At 41.6% G+C, this 26,632-nt stretch overlaps 1 protein-coding gene and 1 long non-coding RNA gene across 2 annotated transcripts in view; one reads left to right on the forward strand and one right to left on the reverse strand.

Moving 5' to 3' along the window:
* The window catches only part of rnf43 (ring finger protein 43), a 100,234-nt gene that overhangs the window by 53,278 nt on the left and 20,324 nt on the right, over positions 1-26,632 (reverse strand). The window lies entirely within an intron of this gene.
* Positions 9,699-10,686, forward strand: LOC103476060 (uncharacterized). The gene is made up of 2 exons (XR_535399.1): positions 9,699-10,063; positions 10,184-10,686. It is a non-coding gene; the product is annotated as an uncharacterized LOC103476060 (long non-coding RNA).

Consider the following 26,632-nt stretch of genomic DNA (forward strand, 5'->3'; position numbering starts at 1 on the left):
TTCAAGGCTTCCGGCCCCTCTGACTACAGTCGGTCCGTCTATCTCATCAAATCCCCCCCTCTGCTCCTCCTCCTCAGACCTGCTTCAATATGGCCTTTCAACGTCTTTGTTGAGCGCGCTGCAGCGATATCAGGTTAAGAATGTCTCCAGTGTAGACAGTAGACACGAAGGCACCACAGCCTGTAGCTCCGTGTCTGAGGCAGCCGGCTGAGGAATCCGCTCAAGTGGGCAGGTAAACACCGCTGCCCTACCTTCACCAACAGGCTGTGCAAACCTGAATATGGGTTTCCTAGAAACCGCTTTCTCCACCACATAAGTGAAGCGTGCATTGCACCGGCCCTGTTTAAACCGCTTTAATTGAATTTGTTTGCCCAGAAGGTCCGGTTCGTTTGGGGAGGTGTGAACGTACATTTGAACTTTGATGCGGACCAAAAAACAAACTCTGGTCTTGATTCAGTTGAAGTGAACTCTTGTGTGGTTCAAATGCAGAGGTGAATGCCAAGTGGACACAGGGCATTTTGGGTAAATACAACCAAAATCAAGACACTAGTCTAGAGTAAGAGGAGAAATGGCTCATGTGACCACTAAAATTTGACGCTGCTCCATTTTGGTTTACATTTCGTGAAGAAGGAAGTTGCGCTCAGCGTCATCTTCAGAGGTTTTTGTGTCGTTTCCTTCAGTGGATCTTGTCGCAGCGCCACCAAAGGTGAAAAGGTTTCTCAAAGGGTTTGTTTAATTTGACACAGGCCAGTGTGAAAACCAACCGCAGCAACTGAAGATGTAACAGACGTTGACATTTTGGTCCCCAGTTGAACCCAGTGAAAACACCCCAAAATCCAGCAGGAACAAGAACCTCACAGAAAACTTCGTCTGAACACATCAACGGTTAACACCACTTCATGTGAGCGGGTTGTTTTTCTCTTTTCCAGGAACTTTTAAACATTTCTAGAGTTTAGATCATTCACATCTGGACACTTCCCACTGCAGTTAGTATTGCAGAGTTTACTTTCCTGACCCAGTTTTATCCTGTATGGATGCAGGTCAATGACCCTCCAGTTTCTCATCTTTATACACTGAGCTGTTCCTGGCTCAGATCCCTGTGGAACACCAAACTTTATTACGTCTTTAGCTTTATAATGTTTATAATTTTAGAGGGCTTAAAGCCTGTATTTGTGCCGAGCATTATTTATTGTCTTGGCAGAATGAAGTTTCAAACAGTCTTTTACTTTTGCCAACATGTTTCTTCTCACTGGAGGTGATATTAAGACTCCAAACTTCAATCTGTGGCAGGAGCTGAAGATTAGAGTGAAGGCAAAGAGACCTTTCAGTTTCAAAGACTTGGAGCTCAAGATAAATCATCAAAATAGCAGCAAATGATTTTAAGTCTAAATCTGCTAGGGATATGATAAATTTTGAGCTTAACTGCGTGCCAGCTGGACAGCTTAAGATTCCTTACAAATACGTAAATTATGTCTTCTTTTACTGCTACAGCATATATTTACATTCAGGGTTTTTTCTCTGTTAGATTTCCCTTTAATCTTTCTCCTTAATCCTTGTAAAAGTTGATTGAGCAAAACTTTCAAAACAACCAAATATTTCTATAATTCTGCATGTCTTTATTGGGTGATGCATAAGTAAATTATCCAAATTGTTTATAACAGAAGAGGGAAAACGTTTCAGCGTGACCTCTACATGAAGCGGTCAGAGACAGAAGTTACATCTAAAGTATTGCACAAAAATAAACGGTAAGCTCTGATTTCCGTCAAATAACCCGTGCCTGTTCTAACCCGGCAACTTACTCAGCACATTTGTATATAAACTAATAAAATTCTGTATAGTGTAAACACACATAAATCACTTTCTCCTACTTGGCAACAATATGTATACACAATACACACAGATATAAGCAAGTACCACTGAGTCACGACCGTTCAGAAGATCTCATTTTCACACAGCTGTGCCAGCTCCACAGGAAGCATCTGAGCGCTGTTGAACATCTCTGCATGGTTCCCAACCCGATGGCTGAACTTTAAAGAATTTAGTTCAATAATGGGGTCAAAGTGAAGAACAGAGCAGCGTCTGAACCACGACAGTCGTGCTGTCTGAGATTTTTCAAACTACTTTTGCGAAAACGACACGTAAACAATAGTTATTTCTCTAAATATCCTTGTGCACCTAGGAGTTAACTATACTTAGCCAGCCTTGGGCAACAAAACTCGGGTTGCCTTTCTGCAGCAAGCAGCACATTAAATGTACAGCGCTTCCAACTATAAAGGCCACTCAGACGTCCTCAGTTGTCCCTCGGTACGCCGTGTAGAATGAAAGGTGGGGGAGCCCAGAAAACGGCGCGGTCTGTCATCACTACAACGCTCTTATATCACAGGGTTGGAGTCAAATTGGTACTTTTGCTGCCTGGCAGGGCTGGTCTGCTGGTGTTTTCCGGTACCAAATAGATCAATCACTTTAGCAGGAAAGGGATATAGTGTCTGCGATTTAAGGGCTAGACGATTCCACTAGCTCCACTGCTGGCGCGCGGTAAAAAAGAGGCCGTGGTGAGGAGGGTAAAGTACGCTAAGAGCAAGCAACTGTTCATTTTCCTTCTTCTCCGCTCCTAACGGGAAACCTCTACAAACCCGAAGATAGATGCTGTTTTTTTTTTTTCTCAGACGCTCAAAAGCAGCACAAAGTCCACTTTGTTGGATCACAGAAAGTTTTCCATGCAATCATCGTTTTTGGGTGGTGAACAAGAGAACACAGCTCCTTAATTACTGACTTTAATTACTGACTTTAATTCACACCCAACACAAATGAGTAAACGAGTACAAGCTCCCAATAAAACCCAGAGAAACTGAGCAGCAACTGGATTTGCTTCTCCTTTTTCACTTCCAACCAATGAAACTGATTCCAACCGGCTGGAAACTGAAAATTCAGTCTTTTTCCAATCAGTGAAGGCAGCATGATTAAGCACCATTAAGCCTCTCTGCGGAAGTTATTACCAAGTGAAGAAGACTTAAAGTGTTTAAAAATGAGCTTTCAACCTCTGTATACTACTTCTCTTACTCATCATTCAGCTCTGTTCCTCAGTGTTTCATCTACATTTAGTCTAACAGCTAAAAAAGTTACTAAAGGAGGGCCGGGCAACGGTACTGTGGGTTTCAGAAGGATGAAAACATCAATTCAACTTCAACGCCAATGAAATCTACATTTTTAGAATTTCTTATTAATTTCAAGGTTTCCCCTAGAAAATCTGCTGAGGCCAGTGGTAGAGGTGCTAGGGAAGTCCACCATGATGTGTTAAAATGTTGCGTCACAAAAATGTGGAGATGCACAGGCAGGCATCACAATTTTGAAATAATAGCTTGTGTGGCCAACGGGCAGGTGTAGGGACGGTCACACCCAGTTCAATGCGTCAACTATAAAGTCTTACTGTCACTGTTTTTTAAAAAAAAAAAAAAACTATATTTAAGATAAACAAACAATGCTGAGCCTGGCGGGGTCCAAGTAAAGCCTGGCGGCCCACCAGGATTATTAACAAACTGGGGGAAACCCTGAATTCCTAAAAATCAGGAGAAAATCTTGTCATAAATCATTGCCTCATTAGGTGTCTTATTTCAAGTCAAAAAGTCATGAATGCCATTCCTTCTACTACAAAGGAATTCAAATTTCCACAGTGGCATTTAGTGCCTATAGGCAGGGTGAAGAGGTCTTGGAGACAACACGACTCCCCTGATGGATGTAAGGCCCCTTCACCCAAACAGATCGACTCGTCTTCACAATGCAGACCTGGTTGGCCCTGCAACCTGATCCGGGAAGCTTCCAGAGTCACTCAGCGGTTCCCCCCATGTTATAGGCCTCCCCGTTTCCTCGGCTGGGTCTCCTTCCCCCTTGGGCCTCAGGGTGCATCAGCAACGAGTGGGTGTCTCTAGGATGGTGCGTGTGTACACAAAAGGGAGTGACCTCATATGGCATGAAAGGTGACTCAAGAATCCCGTCTCAACCAGAGTCAACTGGAGGGTCTGTGGTACCGACAGTCCTTCACAGGCTAATTAAGTGTCACCTGAGTCAAACTGGCTCCTGAAGCGCCTGTGGCTCAAAGAAAGACTCTCCTGACTCAGGTGTTCCTCACCTCCTGTCTGACTAATCAAACCTCTGAAGTGCAACACTAATTAAATCCAGGATGTTCTAACGAACGCTCGTGAGGTGACAACAGTCTTCTGAAAGGAAAACTCCTTTTTCCTGTTGCAGGGGCTTGGTTTGTGGCATTTACTGGCATGTGAGGGGTGGGACTCCATAAAGTGAAACCAGAATTGCCTGATTCCTTTTTATATTGAAGTACCTTTGTAGTCGAGCCAACAAATCTCCTCGGCTGAGCAAATGCACACCTGCGCTCGGCGAAAAGGGAGTATGAAGAGAACGAGGAAAAACAGCAGAGCGAGTAAGTAAATAACCGTATAAAATCAAAACCCCCGGCTGAAGGGAAAGCACAGCGATGCCTCGGTCGGGTCCGTCTGCACTGCAGTGCTATGTGGGTGGGCTGTAGATCTGAACCAGCTTCTTCCAGGAATGGGTGCCGTGTGGCAGAGGCTGCGTCCCGCTCAAACTTTCTTCTGGTAGACCACATCAGAGCCAAACCAGCAGAAGCGCTGACCTTAGGACTGCACTACCACCTCCTGATTGTCACTTCCCTCCCATTCCCATTCCCAATCTATCATTACTGGATAATAATAATAATGGATAATAAAAGAGCACAGGATCAGGGGTGTAGTATTAACCTTAATTGAGTGTAGATGGAGTGCTCATATGGGCTCTTTTGGCCATTTTACTGATGTTAAACATCTGCCTCGGTGTTGACAGGTGACAGTGAGGGCATGTTGAAGCAACTGCTTTTTAAGTTACACAGGCCAGGCTGTTCTTTGCAGAACACCGAGTACTCTGCAAAGCAATCACTTTTTAGATGTGTTCTTTCCCTTTGGTCAATGAGCTAAAAACACAAAGATATCCAGGTCAAATGTATCACCATAAAACATTTATTCAAAAGTAGGGAAGCATGACATACCCGCATCAATGACGGTATCAACCAGTGTTTGTCTATCTCTCTTTTTTTAAATATTGGTATTGACCCAATAAGTAAAACTGGGCCAATTTTGGTAACAGACGTTTGTTTCCATCTTGTTGCCGTTTATGTTTCCGAAGAGGGAAGCGAGGAAGTCATGCGGTATTTGTCCTGTCATGCGACATTGATAGTGATGCAGCACAGGATTATGGGATGTTTAGCTGAAGCAGAGAAGCAATGGAGGTGGATTGATATATCAATATTAGTCCAAATTTTCATGTTGGTGCATCCTTACAGAAACTACTGCTACCGAAGACTTCAAAAACATCTACAGTTAATCTTAAAGCCAACAATATCCTGTGATGTGTAGAACTTTAATATAATACAGTTTGGTCTGCCAAGACTGATTTTAGCCAATCCAATTTCTCTTTAAGAACTTCAATAGAAGATAAAAGAACTCAAAAATGTTTAGCATCTTTTTAAGCCTTCAAGTTATTAGTGTTTTTTTTTCATTAACCTTATTTGGAAGAGGGATAACATCACACCCTTTGTCTTTATGTTATCGGTGTAAAACCTTTTCTAACATGTTAAAGCAAAGACATTATTCCAAAGATGACATTTCAAACATTTTTTGTTTCTTATCAAATGATAAGACACAAATAAGTTGTGGTGTTGTCAATTGATAATGCCACCACAAATGAAACAGTAAACAAATAGTGAGCAATTCCAAAATTTAATAAACTTTAATGACATAATAACTTTAACCCTTGTGCGTGCGAGGACTGAGGCAAATGATACAAGTTTTATGTGTGTGGGGTCGGTTGGACCCCATTTGTAAACACAAGGGTTAATAATACTACTAATAATAATAATTAATGATACTTTAATTTTATTCATGCATTGAACAATCATATCATTCAAAGGTGTTTCGAATGATATGACTGGTCTGCTGCCGTTTAAACTCCAGATTTGATGGGCGTTTGGGAAACACCCTCCGAGCTTCGTTTGTCTGAGGTTCTGCTACATTTTCTTTTTTTCTGCGACTCAGTTGTGGGGTTGATGAACGTTGTATGCTGCAAATGAAACCACATATTTAATGTGAAGATAAAACAAGATCATCAATGATAAAACTAGAATATGATAATGTGTCTCCAAGCAAAAAAAAAAAAAAAAAGAAAAGAAAATCAAAGTGAACATAATGTAAGCTGTGTTTTAGCAATGACAATCCCATTTTATCTTTAACATCTAAAATTGAGTGGCTCGCTTTAACCAACAAACTGTCCCTCGATTATTTTAAACATCACGTTATAAGATCCTCCGCTGATTTTGGTTTTCTTAACTGTGTGCAATTGTAGGATCTGATTCATTCAGTTCAGTCAGGTTCAGCCATTGCAGATGAGATAATTCTGCCTTATGCTCGCCATTCACTTTGTAATCTATAGGTGTGTCGGCTTAATGTGTTTTGCTATTCGGACCGGTCTTTGAGCTCAGAACTATCGGTTAAATTAATAGCAGCAGACGTGTGATTCAAGCTTATGTTTAGTCATGCTGTCACTGGGCCAAGATTATTAACGCCGAGTCTGAAGTGAGTCATCCTGATAGGGTAGTTCAAGTTTCAGCAGTATTGCCATGAAGTCAAGTACCTAGGCTTTCTATGATTGTTGGCACAGAAACAGTTTATACACATGTTTCTCCAAGGTGCCAGGTAAACACGTCATTCCAGCTATCAAAACAGTGTAATATCATTAGTGTGGACATCTGGCAACTAGTGGCATGACAGTTTCACTATGAGAAAACACACACTCTAAGGATTTACATATTTACTAATTGTATGAAACATTTTTTTAATTGAATATTTCACTCCTTTGCGATCAAATTGTAGAATGCTTGATCTGCAGGTGCTAACCTGGACTTTATGTTTTATGGCTTTTTGTGGGATTTATATTTTTCCATAAAAGCAAGACACTGAAGGGAACTTTAAAATCGAGGCAGCCAATGAGAGCAGAGAGAGCTGGTGAAGTGTGTTTGCAAAACAGGAAGCTTTAACATAGCGAGCACCTGGTCAAAACAGGCTTTATCTCAGCAGAGGGATATAAACCTGACGATCAGCGAGCTAAAAAGGAAGAATAGATCCAAAGAATAGAAAATGGCCTAAACTAGGACCCTGTGGAACGCCACAAACAAAGAGGCACTGAGGAGGACATGAAATCATGTGGCAGCCAGTAAACTGGCAGTGTGCGATAACAGCCTGGGAACAGCCGCTGCTCTTCCCTATCCTTCAAACAACCGGAGAAAACTCAGGTCACTCTAATAATAATAATAATAATAGTAATAATGAGTTTTATTTGTCAGCACCTTTCAAGACACCCAATTATAATCCACTTTACAAGAAAAAACAATACAAGAATAGACTAAAAATAAAAACGCTGGTTTTTTCTCTGGCATGTCAGTGGTAGAAACAATATGACAGAAAACAGTAACAGTTTATCAATATATCACAAACTGACTAATAACTATAACCATATTATCTATATCTAGGTTTTTCGTCATACAACTAGGGCACTTTGACGACGTTTCACACTTCTGAGAGCAATGACAAAAAGACAAATCACTAAAAATCGCCTTATTCTTGCCGTTTCTCACATTCTAAAACTAGAGACGTATCCACAGAAAGTCACAGTTACACAAGCATGAGAAAACCGTACTTTGCTTCGGAGCGCTGCTGTGATGTTTGCTCTGTTTTTACAGGCAAGGTGTGTCTGTCACTTTACGATGGTCCCACAGGCCAGACAGCTCTGGCAGAGGAGGCAGAACTTTCGCCTGGGGAGAGATGGATGGGCCGGTAGATCAGGGCGAGGGGCGTGAAGGGAAGGTGGGAAAGGGAGAGAGGGGAGGAGGGAGGGTGTGTCTCAACACGCAGCCCCTCTGGGTAGACAGGCAATAACATCTAAAGCACTTCCTTCCCTCTGCTCACTTCTAAGAAACATCTTGTTAAAGTAAGGCGGTTGGGTTAAGGCGCATCTAATCCAATACCAAGATGCACAAGCCGACAAACAAAACGTAAATCCAGGATTCCTCTCTCAGTTCTGATGGCAAAGGGGAAATATTTTACATAGCTAAGTAGGAATTCTGCAAAATGAACTACAAATCTCTGGAGGGATTGTAAAAGCCAACTGGCATGTGAAGCCCCAATTGCTGGAGGAGGAAGTGGGGCCGGCCTCGGGTGTTTTCCACATTACATGCGGCCCCGATATCAAAAGAGATAACAATTCCAGCTGCGTTGCTGCTCCGGCTACACACCGGATCATCTGGAGGAGTCATCCATCCCCAAAACTGACACCACTTTCCGATACACACGACGCAACGAGAACAAGACAGAAAACAATCCACAGAGTCAGAATGGAAAACGTTTTTTAGCCAGGCTTCATGGCGAACAGCAAAAGAGCTAAATGTGTGCTTCTGTTAGTTTATAAATCACTGAACGGCTGAGGACCAAACCACATCAGAAACCTGTTGATGTTGTGTCAACCCTCCAGATCTCTCTGGTTTTTTTTGGTTCTGGTTCTGCTCTGCATCCTCAGAACCAGAATCAAACATGGAGAAGCAGCATTCAGCTTCTATGCGCCACAAATCTGGAACAAACTTCCAGAAAACTGCAAAACAGCTGAAACACTGAGTTCCTTTAAATTGAGGCTAAAAACCCACCTGGTTAGCTTTACCTTTGACCCATGATAACTGGAACATTAACCAGCATATTTGATGACTTTAATGATGACACTACTGGTTTACGATATTTTTATGTCTTCATGATGTAAAGCACTTTGAACTGACTTGCTGCCTAAATGTGCTATACACTTGATTGATTGATTGAAATGTTTATGGCAAACGGTATCTCTATCCGGTACAGCCTGTCACTCCTTTTCAGAAGCAAATTTGGATGCTGAAGTGTTTTGCACGCAACAGGTTATGGCCTGAGGCACCGACCTGCGACAGCTGATGTGCTGAGCTCTTTGGTGCGGAGCCGCTGAGAAACGAGCCGTCTACGTTCCTTCGGGCCAATTGGGCTGACGGTGGGATGGGGAGCAGACACGCAGATCAAATATGAATCACTAACCACAGAGGCCCTGAAGGAGGAACAAACTCTGGCTTGGGTACACTTCCCAAAGTATGACCGCGCTGTTCCCAGCTTTTCTTCACCATGAGGTCGCTGACCATGCCCTTCATTATGTTTACATATCTGCACTCCACCGCATAAAGTCAACAAGAGAGCTTATCTTGAGCTAATGCACAATCTCTGCCTTCGAGAGGCAGTACATGTGCCCGATGATGTCACGACTGAAGCCGTTTCAGCGGTGACTTTGTTATCGTGTGGTCTATATAAAGGACAGGAAACCATTTGTAGCAGTTTGGCTCAAATACAGTAAAAGTTTTGCAAAGCCTTTGGAGTTTATTTGATATAAGATTCCACAGTGATAACTTTTCTAAACTCAGAATAATTTTTTTTTGCTAAATGAATTGCAGTATAAGTAGGAGAACTTTGTGGAAAGTGTATAATGTATCGTCAACAATGATGCCACAAAAAATCTGAGAATTCAGCAAGCGTGCCTCATGACATCACCTGCTCTGTAAGCCCCTCCTGCTTCCGTTTGGCGGAGAAAAAGAAAACTCCACTGACCTTGCAAGAGAACTCTCCTGCAGTGGAGTTGTTGTGAGCAACCGCGGGGATATAAAAGAATGCCGACAGCAGACAAAGGGGGGAAAAAAAGAAAAATCCTGCGCATAAAAGCGGGACTGATAAGCTGTGCAGGTTGGCGATAAGAAACAAAGGCGGTACGTGCCGAAACGCGCCGTGACCGGAGCGATAAAGGCCGTCGATAACAGACGCAGGGCTGAAGGTGGCGAAACACAAGCATCTGCAACAGCGCGATGGGAAGAAAGAAGCCATGGAGAACGCCACAAGATGCAGGGTGAAGATGGAGGGCTCCATGCGTCTCTTCTACAGTCGCACCTGTGAGTAATCTACAATTCGTCAGCGTGTTCCCGACGGGCATCCGTGCAGGCTTCGCTTCCTCTAAATGGGACGGCTGAATATGTAATCTGTCCTCTTTCATCCGCTGCCTTTATTTCCAGCGGGCCACGTACGCCGACTCCGCTATGCTGTTGAACATGGGGGCATGGAAATGGCACGTTCGTTCCTCGTCCCGCACTCTTACGCAATAAAATAAGAGAAAACATCACAAACCAGAAGTTTTATTCCCATCAAACAAAAAGAAACTGATGACCGCTGCTGACTTAACAAAAAATATATCCAGGTGATTGTTCATTATGAATTTGTCCTGCTCTGTTTTGGTTTTGAACAAGCTTATAAAAACTCTGGAGATGACGATGCAGAGAATTATTCTTCACAAAAACAAGAAAATTACAGACAGCCATTAGTATCTTTTTCATGACACTGCTATGCAACAACAGAGTATCTTCAGTCAGAGGCTTCTTCGGTACCATTGTAAAACAGACTGCTCCAGGAGATTCTTCCTGCCCACAGCCATCAAGGTCTACAATGACTCTTTGAAGAACCTTTGATAATATCAGTTGCATGTAATTTCCCTTTTGGTTTAATAAAGTATTTTTGAACTAAATTTTCACTTTAATTGTTGGTAAATCACATGAAATCATTGAACAACACATTGAATTTTGAGGTTGTAACGTCACACAATGCTAAAAATCAAGAGGTGTAATTACTTATTATCCTTTCATCATCTGCCCACACCAGGATTTCTGAACTGCAGGTAATGTTTGAGAGGATTTACAAAACTTAAAACCTACAAGGAAAGCCCACAGGAATAAAACGATAAGCGTGTTTTGTCTGTCAGCACCCTCCGATGGGCTCCGATAGCGACAGTGGGGACAGAGGAACCCTCAGATTAACCCTGAGTTTACGTTGCTGTTTTGATGTTGTCACATCCTCCTGTTGGAAATCCTTACACGCAGATTGTACTTCATGGAAACAGGAACATCAAGGGAGGAAAAAAAAAAATAAGAGGCAGAGCAGAGTTACTTTCACTTTAAGTAGAGCAAGTCAATCCTCATCTATGTTAGCTCTGCACTTCGGTGTTTTCTGTCAAAAGAATTCCCATCCGAGCTCTCCCGTCTTTTTGGGAGAGATACGGCAAGCTGTCCTCTGTCTGTCAGTCGCAACATCAAGCACGTCCAGCGAACTGGCCCCGTTCTCCCAAGAAACTGAGTCCAAAGATGGGCGTCTTGCCAAGCCCAGCAGATAGTTTCATCCACAGCTGCATGCAGACGGATCGCCCTGACAAACAATAGCGTCCAGTCATTAAAGCCAATTTTATCTCTGACAAAAGAGAAAGAAGGGAAGCGGCGGGGAGGCGACTAATATTCCTAAAGGAACAGAAATCTCCTTGAAGGAGTTCTCAACAAACCTCTCCCCGCAAATATCATCCCACGGCAGATGAATGATAGCGCTTGTGTAGAGCAAAGCGTCTCGTTACAGTGGGAGAAGTATGCGGTCCGTCATGGATGAGGCTCAAGAACTGATAGCAGCTCATATCACATTCAAGAAATCTGGGTTTGTTTTCTTCTGGCTATGCCGGGCATGCTCTGCACGAGCCAAAATGTATCCAATCTTTGACATCCCATAATGAAACCATGCCCAGTATCTGCAGGAGCATAACATCAGGCGTTTCAGTACTATTTTGTTGTTGGACATGATGTGATTGAAACAAATGTGTGATGGAAAACAGAGCTTCGCTGATAATACCGTCCGTTTCTGTGTTTTCTGATGAATCAATGAAGCAGAACACGCAGCTTCAAAGCTTCATCAGGACCGCCGTCATGTTGATAATCGTCTTTTAAGCGCCAGATATCGGGCGTTATTGCTGTCTGGTCCTATTCAGTGTCTAATTCTGAAATGTGAGTGCAGCAAATGTGTGTAATCTTTACACACGTCTTTTATCTTTTTCTGACAAAAGTAAGACAAAAAGATCCAGTATTTTGCCCCAATGCAGGCTTCAAGTCCAAGTTGGAAACACTCAAAACATTTCTTACTATGTAAGAGGAATTATGTTAAAAACTGCATTTCAATTCATGATAATTTATAAAGTTCACTGCACCATTATGTGCAATCTTTTTTTAATTACAGCTTTTTTCATAAACCGCTAGTTCTAAAACAGAACATATAAAAAACTGATACAACAGGATTTTATGTAATGTTCTACTTACAGATTACAGAACTCATATTTTCTGGATGACTGGATGAATTCTTGCTATTTTATTGCGTAAGCCTTACGGCAGTAGTTAAGCAATAATTTTACAACATTTTTACAGCTTTAAGAAACTTTTTTTCCTGAAATTGTCATCCAGAGAGACACTACTTGCTTTGAAGAGCAGTTTACTTAATTGGCAAATATATTTCAGCTTGTCTCTTGTAATTTAGATTATGTGAAAACTGTGGTTTGGTTCACAATATATTTCTTTATTATACAAGTCCCATTGTCTCAGTTTTAACCATTTCTACCTGTCTAATTATTGGGGGTCTAACCTTTCTGAACTATCCAATGGATTGAACACCATTCCACTAAGCAGTTAAGTAATGGCAGCTAAATGCCGACTCAAATGTTTTATTTTTTACTCTGTGTGTACATTTTTTATATTCTATCTTTGTGTGGGTCCATTTGCTGTTATTGCCTGTCACTTTGCTTCTGTTGCACACAAATTTCCCAGTTGTAGGACAATAAAGGATATTTCTATTCTTGCAATAATTTGAGTTATTTAAAAATAGTTTTATTTGCTGAAGTTTAATCATAATTTTGTCGGGATAATAAAGCTTGTTGTGAAGTCTTCTCCACTCCTACTTTCTCTTTTACAGTGAGTGTGTGTTACCGGATATATCTACATACACACACACGACTGTATGCTTCTTGATAAAAGTCACCCGTCTGAAGTTTGACCAACTGCTAGACACTCACAGCGACATTAACATGATAACTTGTCACTTAATGGATCCGTAACTCCTGGGCTTTTCATCGAGACATGCACCGAATCCGACTTTCCAGACAAAAGAACCGTTTCTGGTTCCCTTCAGATTCTGGTTTTGACTGATTCTGTTTTTGTTCAATGACTGTAACACATAAAGTAAAACAAAAAAGTTTTGAATCCAACAAAAAGTGACAAGATTGCACAATGAACCTTATTTATGCACTCAAGGCATAAGTCTCAAAAAAAAAAAAAAAACTACATACTGTTGGTTGGTGGTAAATACTGTGATGCATTAACACACCAAAAAAATCAGATTCCTTCAGTACCTGCAGCTCAGCAACCAGAATGGATCAATTTCAAAATAAGTCAACTTTGACGTCACTGACTCGTCCTGTTGAATCTTCAGCGGATTGATTATATATGTAGACAAATATTAGGTACTCCCAGTTGAGTCTAATTGTTTTTATCCACCTGATAAAAAATGACAAAAACAACTGAAAAACATATTGGCTTGTTTTGTTCTGATGAATGGTAAAATGCATAGCTTCATATTAGAATTTCTTTATATAAAAGACTGAAATTTCTATAAAAATGAAAACAGCACTATTTGGTTTAAAATGAGCAAAAAACAGACCTGCTCCTATTCTGAGCCAGTCAAGTTTATTTGTATGTCACATTTCAGCAACAGTGCAGTTCAAAGTGCTTTACGTCATAAAAACATAATACAGTCACCAATTATGAAACAAGCTACAAACGTAACATTTTGTCAAATCAGTGTTCTGGTTACTACGAATCAAAGGCAACCCTAAGTCCTTTGTAATGTTTACATCTCTGAAGGTTCAACCAAAGATAAATGCATGGATGGGTTTCAAAAAACTATTTTTTCCACTACTAACATGAACGGCTCACTCAGTAAAATCTGCTCAGACCTTTTGTGACCACAGAGCAAAACTGATTCTGCTTTTAAGTGGACGGCTGATATCTGGAACGGCAGTTTCTCACTGATCCTCCAGCCGTGATGGGCTGGTAATTTTTAGAGAAATAAGATATTGAAATATATTTTTTTTTAAAGTCTCAAAAAGGTAAGTCCACTCTCAGAAAATGAGTTCCCATCCAGGCAGTCACATCAGATGCAAAAAGATGCGAGAGATCTGCTTGAGATCAGGTCTCATCTCTGCAGGAATACCTGAGATTATAACGCAAAGGGATCATCACGTCTGGTTGTTTCAGACATTAGCATAGCTATAGAGGAGGAAAAATAAAAGTGAAAAACACGGGAGAACTTCAGCTGTAATTACACTGCGTTTCGTTGGGGGATGAGACCGACATTCCTCCCCACTGTGTTTGATTAGCTACAGTTTCAAAACAGTCGCAGATCTCTTCTCTTATAGTAACATACGAGCTGGCCACATAAGCTCTAATTTATTCCAAGGAGTTCCACCAGCAGTCTGTGTTTTCTCGGGGAGCCTCCAACATTAAAGGCCGCTGCGCTCTATTTCTGTCATATGGTCGACTTTCACAGAACCGAGCTCTGACGACCGGCGTTTGGAGCGGTGTGTGTCTACGAGTGTGACGACTCCGGGCTGGGAGAGAGCGATTGTAGCCCGGAGCAAAAAAAAAAAAAAAAAAAGCTTCTCATCAAAGCCTTCGTTTGCAGGGTGTGACCTATCTCGGTTCTGGGCCCACGTAACCCGACGCCTGCTGGTGATGGCATTTCGTGCGTGCACACAAGCCAGGGCTGCAGGRGTGTGTGCGTGCGTGGGTGTGTGTGTGTTTTGGCCAGGGGGCGACAGGGGTTTAACGTCGAGCATCTAACCGAGGCCAACTCAAGCCAGCAGAGGGCGAGGGACAGCTGGTCTTTCATTGTGGGCTTTTTGAACAGAGATGTGTGTCGTTCTATGAAGACGTACGCTGCTGACCCAGTCAAAGTAAAGACCTCAATACAGAGAAGATTCTGGGTCTGCTCTGGATTTCATTTTGGGGTATTAGATTAAACAGAGCCAAATATATTTTCACACCTTTCAGACTAAAAAGACAAACAAAAAAACAACAACTCTGCATTGGTGTATCAAATAAAACCCCAACATAAATCTACTCAGTTTCAACCTGAAATCTGATTAAATAGACGACTGTCAAACAGATTCTGGTGTTTAAATTTCAAGCAAAAGTCAAACCAAAGGAAAGGAGACCGAAAACCAAGCCAAACACAAACTGTTTATCACCGGAGTCATGCCTTCTTTTCCTCACACTCCAGAGTCCTTATATAATGGAGAGCATATTCTGTTACAGCATACGCTGATTCCATGTTGTTATATTTAGCATCAAGCGGCACAGCTTGTCCCGTCATCCGACAGGGTGGCACTGCGCTCCTATAGCGCCCTGAGAGCCAGCGACCCGCTCCGTTCTCCAACGCCCAGAGAAGACAGGACAGCAGGAGTGGAGAAATGAACGTGCTGATTGTTGGGCTCCGGAAACGTTTACCTCATCTATTAACCCCTCCCCACACGCCCACCTATCGGCCCCAGTTCACTGCGCACTGGTCAGTCGGTTCCCATACTCCTCCCCCCTCATCTGTAGTGAGCGTCACGGCTCTCTGACCTTACCCCCACCAACAGGCCAATCAGCAACGACCTCACCGAGCCGCTTTACAAGCATGCACTGCAAAATATGATGCCCATACTCCTCTTTCCGTGCACGCCGAGTTCATCGTGGCGTGATCTTTCTAAGACATGAGGCATCAGTAATGAAGTGGAGTTTTACCTCTTGTGTGATTTATTGGGATTTATTGGATTTAGCTTCCGGTAAATCGCAGAACCCAGTCCTCATTCCACCATCGTTCAATCATATATTTGATTGTTGCAGTATTAACCCTCAGGTCTTCTGGTTCTGCTCTGCATCCCCAGAACCAAACATGGAGAAGCAGCATTCAGCCACAAATCTGGAACAAACTTCCAGAAAACTGCAAAACAGCTGAAACACTGAGTTCCTTTAAATCAAGGCTAAACCCCCCCTGTTTGCTTTTGACCCATAATAACTGGCATATTGACCAACATATTTGAAATCTATCAACAATTTAATGTAATGTCTGTTACTGGTTTTGTAATTGGCGATTGCATGACGCGTTTATGATGTTTTTATGTTTTCATGATGTAAAGCACTTTGAACTGCTTGGTGCTGAAATGTGCTAACTTCCTTAATTGACTGATCTTTGGCATGAACTCTTGTGCAGAAAAAAAGGGTACAATTATGTACATTAGTTAAAAAATATCAATAAAAAAGTTTATATTTTCACAAATACTTAAATAAATTCAAAAGGTATCCAATAATATAGTAATAAATATTTAAGCTGATGGTATTTTTACACAAGAAACTAGCAAAGTTTGAGCTTTACTTTGCTTCACACTGTTCAAATCTAAATTTGAAATATAACAAAAGAATAAGCCGACCACGGCCATACGCCTAAACTGACAGCAGGGCAAAGACAGCATTAATTAAAGAAGTCACTGAGAGGCCCATGATGACTCTGAAAGTGATGCAGAGATCCACAATCATGTGGTAAAGTCTGTCAACATGGTAAGTTTTGCTTGTTTTACCTCTACAAGTTTGGTCTTTGAGGAAGATGGCTAAAAATACAGCCATTGTTAAAAGAAGGCCATGAAAAGTCCTATGTTTGCTTTGTAGGGGGCAAAGCAAACATGTAGTAGAAACCTATTTGCCCTAACTGCACATCAGTATTTGTAGCTAAAACACAAACATCACAATGAATACTCATTTCAGCTGAGAAACACGGTGGTGGCAGCATCATGTCGCATCCATTATCCTTCGCTTAATCTAGGATCAGGTCACAAGGACGAGCGGAGAGGCCTTAGCTTCACTCTCTCCAGCCACTTGGCCAGGTCCTAACGGAGAATCAGGTCGGTTGTATTTTATCATATTGTTACTACAACATCCTTTCAAAGGAGAAGAGTCGCAGAAACCCATTGGGCTAGAAACGACAACCTGAAATCATCTTTCTCCAAAACAGTTTACAGTCAAAATAACAATGTGCAAAAGCTCAAAATTCAGGACAAAAGTTACACCAATGTTGATGCACCACAGAGCGATATTTATTGGTATTAAACCCTCAGATGTTCCCAGTGAAGTTTCTGGCATTTACACCCCAACAAATACAACAGTGCCCTCTGGACACAGCGGTTTCCATCCACTCATGTCAGCTGTTCACTTCAGGTCAGAATCATTGAACCTCCTGATCAGATAATCACAAAAAAACCTCTGTAGAAATCACCACTGTAAAAACTATTCATTCTTGTGTTCCTTCTAAAAGAACCAAGACAACATCTCCACAAAGTTTCATTTGATTGATGTTCTGAACTGTAACAAGAAAACTGAAAAGTGACAAGGTCAAATGTATTAGTCCTCCTGTGCTTTCTTTACAACCAAGACAAATCTGAACACTCAGTTAGCTTAAAAACCCACCCATCAGCAGTCAGCTAACTTTCACACCGCTCCAGAGCAATCGGTCAGCTTTGAGCACATGGAGGTCTGGCTAGCAGGGCCAGTGCCACTGGAACACTTGGACCAAGTTCTCTGTAAGAAGGCAAATTCATGATGCCACATAGAAAGAAAAAAATGTCTCTGGACTTCACTTATTGCATAAGGGTAAAGGCTACACTGCCATTTCCAACAATTCATTGTGTCTAGAACAACTGTACAATGCATCACTGCAAAGCCTCAGGAGACAAACTCTATTGCAAACAAATGTAGGTGTGGCTGAAAGCACTAGATTTCTAAAACTTTGGAGATAAACACAATCAGAGGTCTCTACCAAGGTGACTGTTGCTCAGTTGTCCTCTTCTGGCGTTGATAAGTCAAGCAGAGCTCTTCATCATGGAGGACTTTAAGGTCGCCATCCAAGAAATATCCCACAAGTGACCGAAGTTTGCCCTTAAACATGTGAAAAATGGGGATTTGTTTTAGAAATCTGTTCTTTGGTTTGATGAGTCTACACTTGAGCTTTTAGGGCACAGGGATGTTGCCTTTGGTTTGAAGGAGAATGGGAAAAGCCTCGAACCCTAAACGGAGTCCTCACTGTTAAAAATGGTGGAGCCAAGATCTCCACCTGTGGCTGGTGCTAAAAGTCAATGTCCACGCTCAAAAACACGCAGTCCAGACGAGCTGGAGCAGTTTGCCACTGAAGGGTTGGTACCTGGAGAGACATCTGCCAACCTTGTAAAGAACTGCAGGGACAGGTTGTTGTCCGTTGTAAGACAGAGACCACACTATTGGCCATTACATGTTATAAGGAATAATAATTTTAGCCTCGTCATTTCTCTGTTTTCTTGTTACGATTCAAAATTTCATAACAAAATACCGATATGAAACTTTGTCTTTGGTCGTCTTGGTTCTTTTGGAAGCAACAGAAGTATGAACAGTTTTTATACTTGATTTTTTTATTTCATCAGGGGGCTAACAAATCTGACATGAACTGTAATTAGTGACCAACTGGGAGATGTTGGGTTCCTGTACCTGCGTGTGGGATTCATTTTGGCTAAGTAAGCACAACCAAAACATACGGCATTCTATAAACTCACAAAACAATTTCTATTTTAATATGTGTCTGAGATTATGTTCAGTCGTTCGCCTCCCGGAGAACAGCTGAACGGTGTTTTCACACAGTTTTCCTCACATTCTCACAGGCTGTTGTTCTTCTGGATGCTTCACTGTGGGACCGTCCGTCTCCTTTTCGGGTTTCTCAAGGTTCTTGGCAGAATGAAAGGTTTCTTTGATCAAAGGAGCCAGAGTACGGTTCCAACCCAGCAGCCTGCAGCTATCCAGACAGTTTGTTTATTCTGCATCGCCATGACAGCAGATAAGCGATCTAAAAATACAGGGGACTAAAGAAGCAGGTAAACGCTGACAAAGTCAGGCGTGCAGGTTACAAAGACCGAATCTGAATAGTGGAAGAAACAGCGGGAGATAAAAAGGGAAATGCCCGTTTAAAGGTAGGCTAGGGGTGCCCTTCATAATTCATTAAAGCTTATTCATAGACCGGAAACATTTTTTATACGTTATAACCACAAACTTCACTGTAGTATGGGAATTTTATGAGACAGACCAAGGCATTATTTTGAAGTGGGAGAAGAAAGATTGTTTTCACAAATGAAAAACTAAACAGTTTGGCATGCTTTTGTATTATTTATAGAACAATCTTTGGCAGTGATTACAGCTGCGACTCTTTTAGGGTACAACTTTGCCATGACTTTTCTTCAAATCGCCCGATGTTCGGTGCTGAGCGCCTTCATCTCCATTAATTTTCACATCAATTTTTCAACTACCTTCTTACAAATTATTTTTGGTCTAGCAAATATCTATGTACACTTGAAATAAGACAAAACTAACTTACAAGAAACTTTTCAGCAAAATTCAGGAGCTTGTTTTAAGTCAGTAATTCCTTAGTAATGATGAAAAAAATAACTACAAGTGAAATTGTTTGCCAGTCAAACTAATTCTTTTTCATCAATATCAAGGAATTACTGACTAAGCTATTTCTCTCTGAAAAGTTACTTGTAAGTTAGTGCACTTGAAATAAGGCAAAACAAAGATATTTTCACTAGAAACTAGATCAACAATACTTGGTAAGGTTTTGTGTTTTTGCAGTGCACAGCGGTCCAGTGTGACACCTCCCTGAGATGTCACCCTGATAAAAACGAACCACAGCTATGGAAGTGGCCGGATGCTAAGGATGGAATATGTCCTGCATGCATCAGGAGAAACATCGCTCCCAGCCAGGGTTGCCCTGCCAGTCCCTCCAGCTCAGACCAGTCATGCAACACTACACCTGCTAACAAGGCAGCCAGACATTTAGTCTCCACGATTTACTTTCCTCTGCATTCACGTACACTCGTTTATGCCGAAGCCGACCGTGATCAGATTACCTCTTTGATTTCCAGCCATCTTTTCATTCAGTGTTGTCACCGACTGAAGGCCCTCGGTCTGAACTTTGAACCCCCGAGGCAGGATAGCAGAAAGGTGAGGCAGGGTTGGGGTTAACTCATTTACAATTCGCACCATAAAGCTTCTTGAAAGGTCGCTGGGGCTGAATAAGCGAGGTGGGGTAGCGGGGGCGGGGGGGATGTTAACCTTTCACCTTCCAACACGCCAAAAGTGTAGAGTCACAGGAAGCTGCCCCTTGAGAGCGTCTTTTGTAAAAATTATGTTTGTATGACGGCGCATGTGAAAAGGCACGTAGACGTGACCCCCCCACCCCTCCCATGCCGTCTAAAGAGCAGGTGTTTGTGCAAGCTGTCCCAGGAGAGCGACGGTGGCTACAGTGTTGTGTGATCGCTCCCACCTGTGGAGATCAAATATGAGACATTTATTATACAGGGGGGACTTATCTGCTGCTCCCTATCTGATGGACTATGTAACGGAGAGGCCCCGGGCAGATCCACTTTCACTGCCCTGAAAGGCTGGAGAGGTGACCCAAAAGGAAATCATTATGCGAGAACACAAAGGCATCGTAGGTGTGGAGGAGAAGCTCTCTCGCAGGGCGCTGCCCTCTCCACTCCCTGCTCGCCATGAAGACTGGAGCCGCTGGCTCGCTGCGGGGATAAAACGTGTCTGTAGCTCCCCGCTAGTTTGTGGGAGGTGTGTGTGTGTGTAAAGTCTGCTTGTGAAATAACTAGTTACCACATTTCAAGTAAATTAGGGTCTTTAGAGCGATAAATCCACATTCAGGAAGTGGTAAACATTATATTTTAGTCTTGATTATATGCTGAAAACTGCATACATTCATGCTGAAGAGTTGTAATACATTCAGATTGTGGCTTGTGTGCGCTGCATTGTGAGCTTCTCAGCAGTTCCCCGGCTGCTACAGGCTGCTGACTATATTATAGACTCAGCAGTCGTGTCCATTGATCCAGGTTACATGACATACCGCCAGATCCGGCAATCCAGCCATGATTAAAAATCCATCAATAAAAATATGAAAGGTAACAGTTTCATAAATGGAACCTATTTGAGATTCAGAGAGAAATTAGCTTAACACCTGACGTACTCAAATCTGAACCTTCAGAGTCAAATAAAGACAGTTACAAAGTCGGCCTTGTCACCTGAAGAACATAGAGATAGTGCTCATCTGCAGGGAATAGTGATACTACAAAATGAAATGTAAAAACATCTAAAAGCCTGGGCAGTTGCAGATCAAGGCTACTTTAAAGATAAAAAATAAACATTGTGTTTCTAGAAGAACAAAGTTGCTGTGGGAACTGTGGCAGCGTGTTGCATACTTTTTCCCCCTTTCTTATTCTATGAATTTGACCATAACAAGCAGCGGTACATGCGGTGACGATGAGTGTGGCATTTTGGCAAACACATTAAGCATTCAGGTTGAGGTGTATTATTTTTATCACATAGAACAGAAAAGGTGTGGAAAATGTTAATTGTTTCAGATGCGTCCCATGACACAGCCCAGCCTTATGGGTTCAGCCCAATGTAAGTCCTGGATATGAAGACATTAGACTTAAGCAGTACTAAACCACTCCTGTAGTTTAACATGAAATGCATTCAGACCAGGGATGAAAGATATCATCTTTCGTGCCGATACCTCACATGCTAACGATTTCAAACTCATTTTTATGAATATTTGATGCCACTAGATACAAAATTATAATCTAGACTCAACTATAATTGAACGAAGATATTATTTCTGCTGTAGATGTAATAAAAAAAACTAATTTGAGTCTCTTTTTTATTTAACACGTCCATCTACAAGCCTTATAAAAAGTATTCAGTCTCTTGGATGTTTTATCCTTGTTATTGCTCTTACAAACCCATCATGATCAGAAAAATCCGTTGGGTTTTTTTGACAAAAAATGTCAATATATTAAATATTTTCTTATATATTAGATGTTTTTTGTGTCTGTGAAAAAAGCCAACTTTTGTTTATCAAGATTGATGTGCAGAAGCAATAAAAATGGTAAGACATCCAAAGAGGTGAATATTTCTGTAGGTTTTGTGGGATTTTTTAATTCTAAAGTGAATATCCATGAATCTACCAGAATTTGTCACATTTACTGACGCTCAAGCGGCACCGCTCCATTTCCGGTGTCGATTCCTGTTTTAGCTCACGACTCTTCCACGAGAGCCAAACACACACATGCTACTAACATTCTTGCATATGTAAATAATCCATCCTGTTATCCTCGAAACAAACGAATAGGAAAGGATAAAGGGCAAGTTGACAAAAAGCCACATCAGCAGGAAATAACAGTGCCGTACTCTAAACTGGCTAGCTAGTGGCTATGTTAGCTAGCTAGTAAATTTGTTTACAAATGCTTCCTTCGGCCGCCCTATTTTATGGCAATGATAATAACCAACAATAATCATTATCTGCCTGTTCCTGTTAGCTTTATAGTCGTAAAGGACAGAGTTTAGGAGGGTCCTGTAAATACCTTCTCTGCTCCGTGTAATTTAATTAATTAGATTTGTTAGCATTAGCATGCAAAACTGATAAATTCAAAAGCAATTTAGCAAAATGCGCATCTCACTTAACCAAAAATGAAACAACTCACAACATAATTTGGGTCGGCTGCTCAGTCAGCTTAACCTTCCATGTAAACTCCCTACATGGCTCTGTTGGCTCGACACTGTTGGAGCCAACAATGTCAAATCCTCTCATTTTGCTCCCATTCTGTCTCTGGAAAAAAAAAATCTCAGGGTTCTCCAACCCTAGTCCTCAAGCTCTACCTACAGATTTCAGATGCGATCCTGCCCCAGCACAGCCCCCCCACACACAGAGCAGCCCTCCTCCTCACTGCTTCAACCGGGCCAGTGGCAGCACCAATTAGCAAACACCTGCTGGAAATGTGCGTCTGCTGGGCTTATCACACAACACTGATGAGAACGGCTGTAAACAGCTTCAATGAACGGGACGAAGAAGCATTGTTGTGATGACGCGCTGAAGGCGGAGTTTAGGAAAGATTAGGAGGTTCTTAAAGAGACAGATTCCAATTTCAATTTATCGGATATGAATAAGATGCAAAGGCACATTTCTTTTAAGTTTTGTGTACAACATTTTCATAACAACTGAAGGTAAAACAGTGGCTTGACTGAGATATAAAATGGCAGGTACAGAGTGTTTTTATGTAACTCACAATAAAAACATTCCTTTCTGAAAATATTCAGGGTCTAGAAAAACCTAAGAACTACTGAAGATTATTGTAATAAATAAAATATTTTTAAAACAACTATTAAAAACAAGACATTTTCACAATACCTCACCATCATTGACTTGTATGCAGCAACAACGCATAGCACAGCTAATGCAACTTTAATATGCGTTATGAACCACGTTCAAGTAAAAGATTAAAGCAGCACAGTGCTGCTATTGTTGGCCTAATCATTCCTCCCCCGGCTTTCAAGGGTAGGGATGACAGAGCAGGGCCTAAACGCCTCACAGTTAATTAAAAGCTTTAGAGATAAGGCTCAGACGAGAAGCTACTGTCTGCACCGCTTTGTCAGGGTGAAAAAGGCCAGGACTTCCTGCTGGGGAGAGGAAGTGAGCTGGGTTAGAGGCGTGTGCACACGGGAGAGAGAGGAGGGTCGAGTGGAGGTTGGAGGAGGCGTGTTCTCGTCCCGTCCCCCCCACCACCACCACACACACACTTAAATTAACCAGCTCAAATGAACCAGCAGAGGAGCCCAAGGATACATAACTAACATCACGCTATCAGATCCTGTCTGCGCCACACAGGCACTTCAAAGCGCCTTCTGTTTACATATCAATTATGGGGGAATCAGAGTCCAGGTTTAATAAAAACAGCCTTCTGCACATTAAAGTATGCAATGTTTACATGCCACAGAAAGTGCTATGTGAAACGATTTCAGGGCAATGAGGGTGAGCACCTGGGTACGGCATGACGCAGCTGCCACCTGATCAAATAAGCCACACAATGCAATTCAGACACATAATCACGGCATTCATCCGGCTGCTGTCAGCTTCTCTTGTCCACACAATGCATCAAAAATGCGATGAGAGGGATAATACCAGCGAGCGGACCTGTTGCAGACACACAGCCTCGGTTGGGTTTGAATTTGCAAGACGGCGCGGCCGATGTTTACGAGCGCCGACCAACAGGGGGCATAACAAATGTACGAAAGCCAGATCAGTAAAGTGAAAAAAAGAAATGAATAAAGAAGAGGTTGACCAGAGTATGACATCTGGCTCACATGTGCCCAGAAGGATTCAGAGCTTTGAACTGCAGATGAATTCCTTGTGACACTATGGAGGGGGGAAAAAGAGCTAAACTTGTACTTGTAATATTAGAAATATTATGCAGCACGGCGAGGACTTTTATCCGAGGCATGCGCAGCAAATTGAATGAAATTTGAAAAGGCAAGAAGACAAAACTTGATTTGTAGTCATCAAAAGCCCCGCTCGCTTTGAAAGGCTAAGATTATCAACGCCGTCTGTTTTCTTTTTTTCTTTTCTAATTGTTACACATTATGAACGTGGCCTTTCATATACTGAGGCACAGCTCTTTATCCTCAAATGGCTTATTGTGATTTTCTGCTCCCTGCAAGCCTCACTAATGACACAATTACATAATTACCGCCACGTAAAATTGTTTTCTCGTGATATATAAATCTCGCTGAAAGGAAAATTCACAGTTTTGTTAATTAAATTAGATAAAGAATCTATTGAGCTCTTTTTTTTTTTTATCTTTCAGCTTTGAAGTCAGTAATAGGTTGATATCAAATCTGACTGCCTGAAGTTGTTTTTCCACTGTCCGCTGCTATTTAATCATAACAAGAGCAGGTCGGCCAGGATCTCCGCACGCTATTAGTCTGTCATCGTATGATAAGACAGATTTACGACTTTGGGATGTGTTTGGATAGCAACATATTCCTCAGCTGGCAGAAAAAGAGTCACTGGTCATTTTCTTCACAAATAATAATTCAAAAATAAATAAATGAAACTGACCAGCAGTTGTGTTGTTGAGTTTTAGCTGGTGTGACGACTCTGCATTTAGATCACAAGTCTTTAGAATGTATTAGATAAAATGTGGATAAGCAGCAGCTTTACAGCAGACAATAGATTCATGTGACTTTTAAATGTGTCGGACTTTGAAACAACTTAAAATATCAACCTGAAAACACACAAACTGCGACAAAGAAACTGGCAGAATATGAAAATAATGGAAAAACGTCCAGAGCTGGTCACCAATGAGCAAAAAGAAAACAAAAAGGCAACAAAACAAAAGTGGAACATCACACATGGCATAAAACCAACATCCTTTTAGAAAAACAACAACATATTCACACATTACAGTCAAATATTGTGGCGGCAGTGTATAGGCTGGGTCGCTTTGTGACCTAAAGCTCAAAAGGACTTGGGTTATGAAACAGATCAGTGATCCAAAGCACATCAGCAAACACCCCTAAAAAAGAAAAAAAAATCTAAACCATTCAGAGCGGCTTCGTTACAACAATTCACAGTTTATCCGCTTCGCCGTGTTTCTCTCCTGGATGAAGCCATCATAAAAGCTGCTACTGCAATTAACGTCTTACTTTTATCTAGCATAGAAAGTTCCCCTGGTGCTTCTGTAACACCAGAGGACGGTGTTTTTTCTTTACTTTTTGACATGTGTGTGCAGACCTTGAAGCTTCAGCATGTATCTGTTATAAAAAAATATATACATTTTATAACATGCTGTGGTATGAGACAGGCAATCTGTGAAAGACTTGAGCTCCTCTGTCCTGTTGTTAACTAGAAACAACCAATCAGAGCCAAGAGGTGGGTCTTAGCTCTTATCACTAACAATCTCATGTGGCGCTCTTCCTCCCTCCTCTTCTTCTAAACTACCGCTGTAGCTTTTCCTACCGGCAGATTCTGTTGTGGATGCTAGGCTAGTTAGCATGGCCACCTATGACAGCTTAAAACAGTTTTCCTGGAACGGTGAATTGTTTCTCTGCTATCAGCGCATTTAGCAGCGAGTATGTGACGTTGAGTGGCAGCGCTAAGCCCCTCCTCCTGGCTCTGATTGGTCGATTCTGGTCTTGAGCGGTGCATTTCTTCAGATGTCAATGTTAGCTGAAGGAGGAGGTGGACGAGATTAATCTTTTCACAGACTAACAAAGATAAAAACTGTCACGACAGCAGGTTTAACAAATATGTAAAAAACACATTTTTTTATAAGTTACATACTGCACCTTAAGTTTATTAAAAGATGCCAAAAAAACAGGCATTATTACTAGGTTTATAATACAGAAAAAGCTAAAAAAAAAACACACATGATATAGAAGGGAAAAATGACCACTATATTAAATGTGGTCATTTTTTGGTTGATTCCATAAAAGTAAGTAGAAAGAACGATGAAAATGTCAGTGTGTACTAAAAGGAAGTTTGTTCTCTGGTTTAGTCAGACCCCGTTTGGTTTTCCAGAGGCAGAGAGTTAACGCTGAGCCAAGTCTGTTTGTCCCTAAAACAACTCTTCCAGTAAATGTTTGATCTTCCTCTGTTGGATGCTGAATTTCTGTAGGTCAGAGATTCACGGACTTCATGTTGAAAGGTCTCAATCTGAT

The sequence above is a fragment of the Poecilia reticulata genome, linkage group LG14 (genome assembly GCF_000633615.1).
Source record: "Poecilia reticulata strain Guanapo linkage group LG14, Guppy_female_1.0+MT, whole genome shotgun sequence".
Lineage (NCBI taxonomy): Eukaryota > Metazoa > Chordata > Actinopteri > Cyprinodontiformes > Poeciliidae > Poecilia > Poecilia reticulata.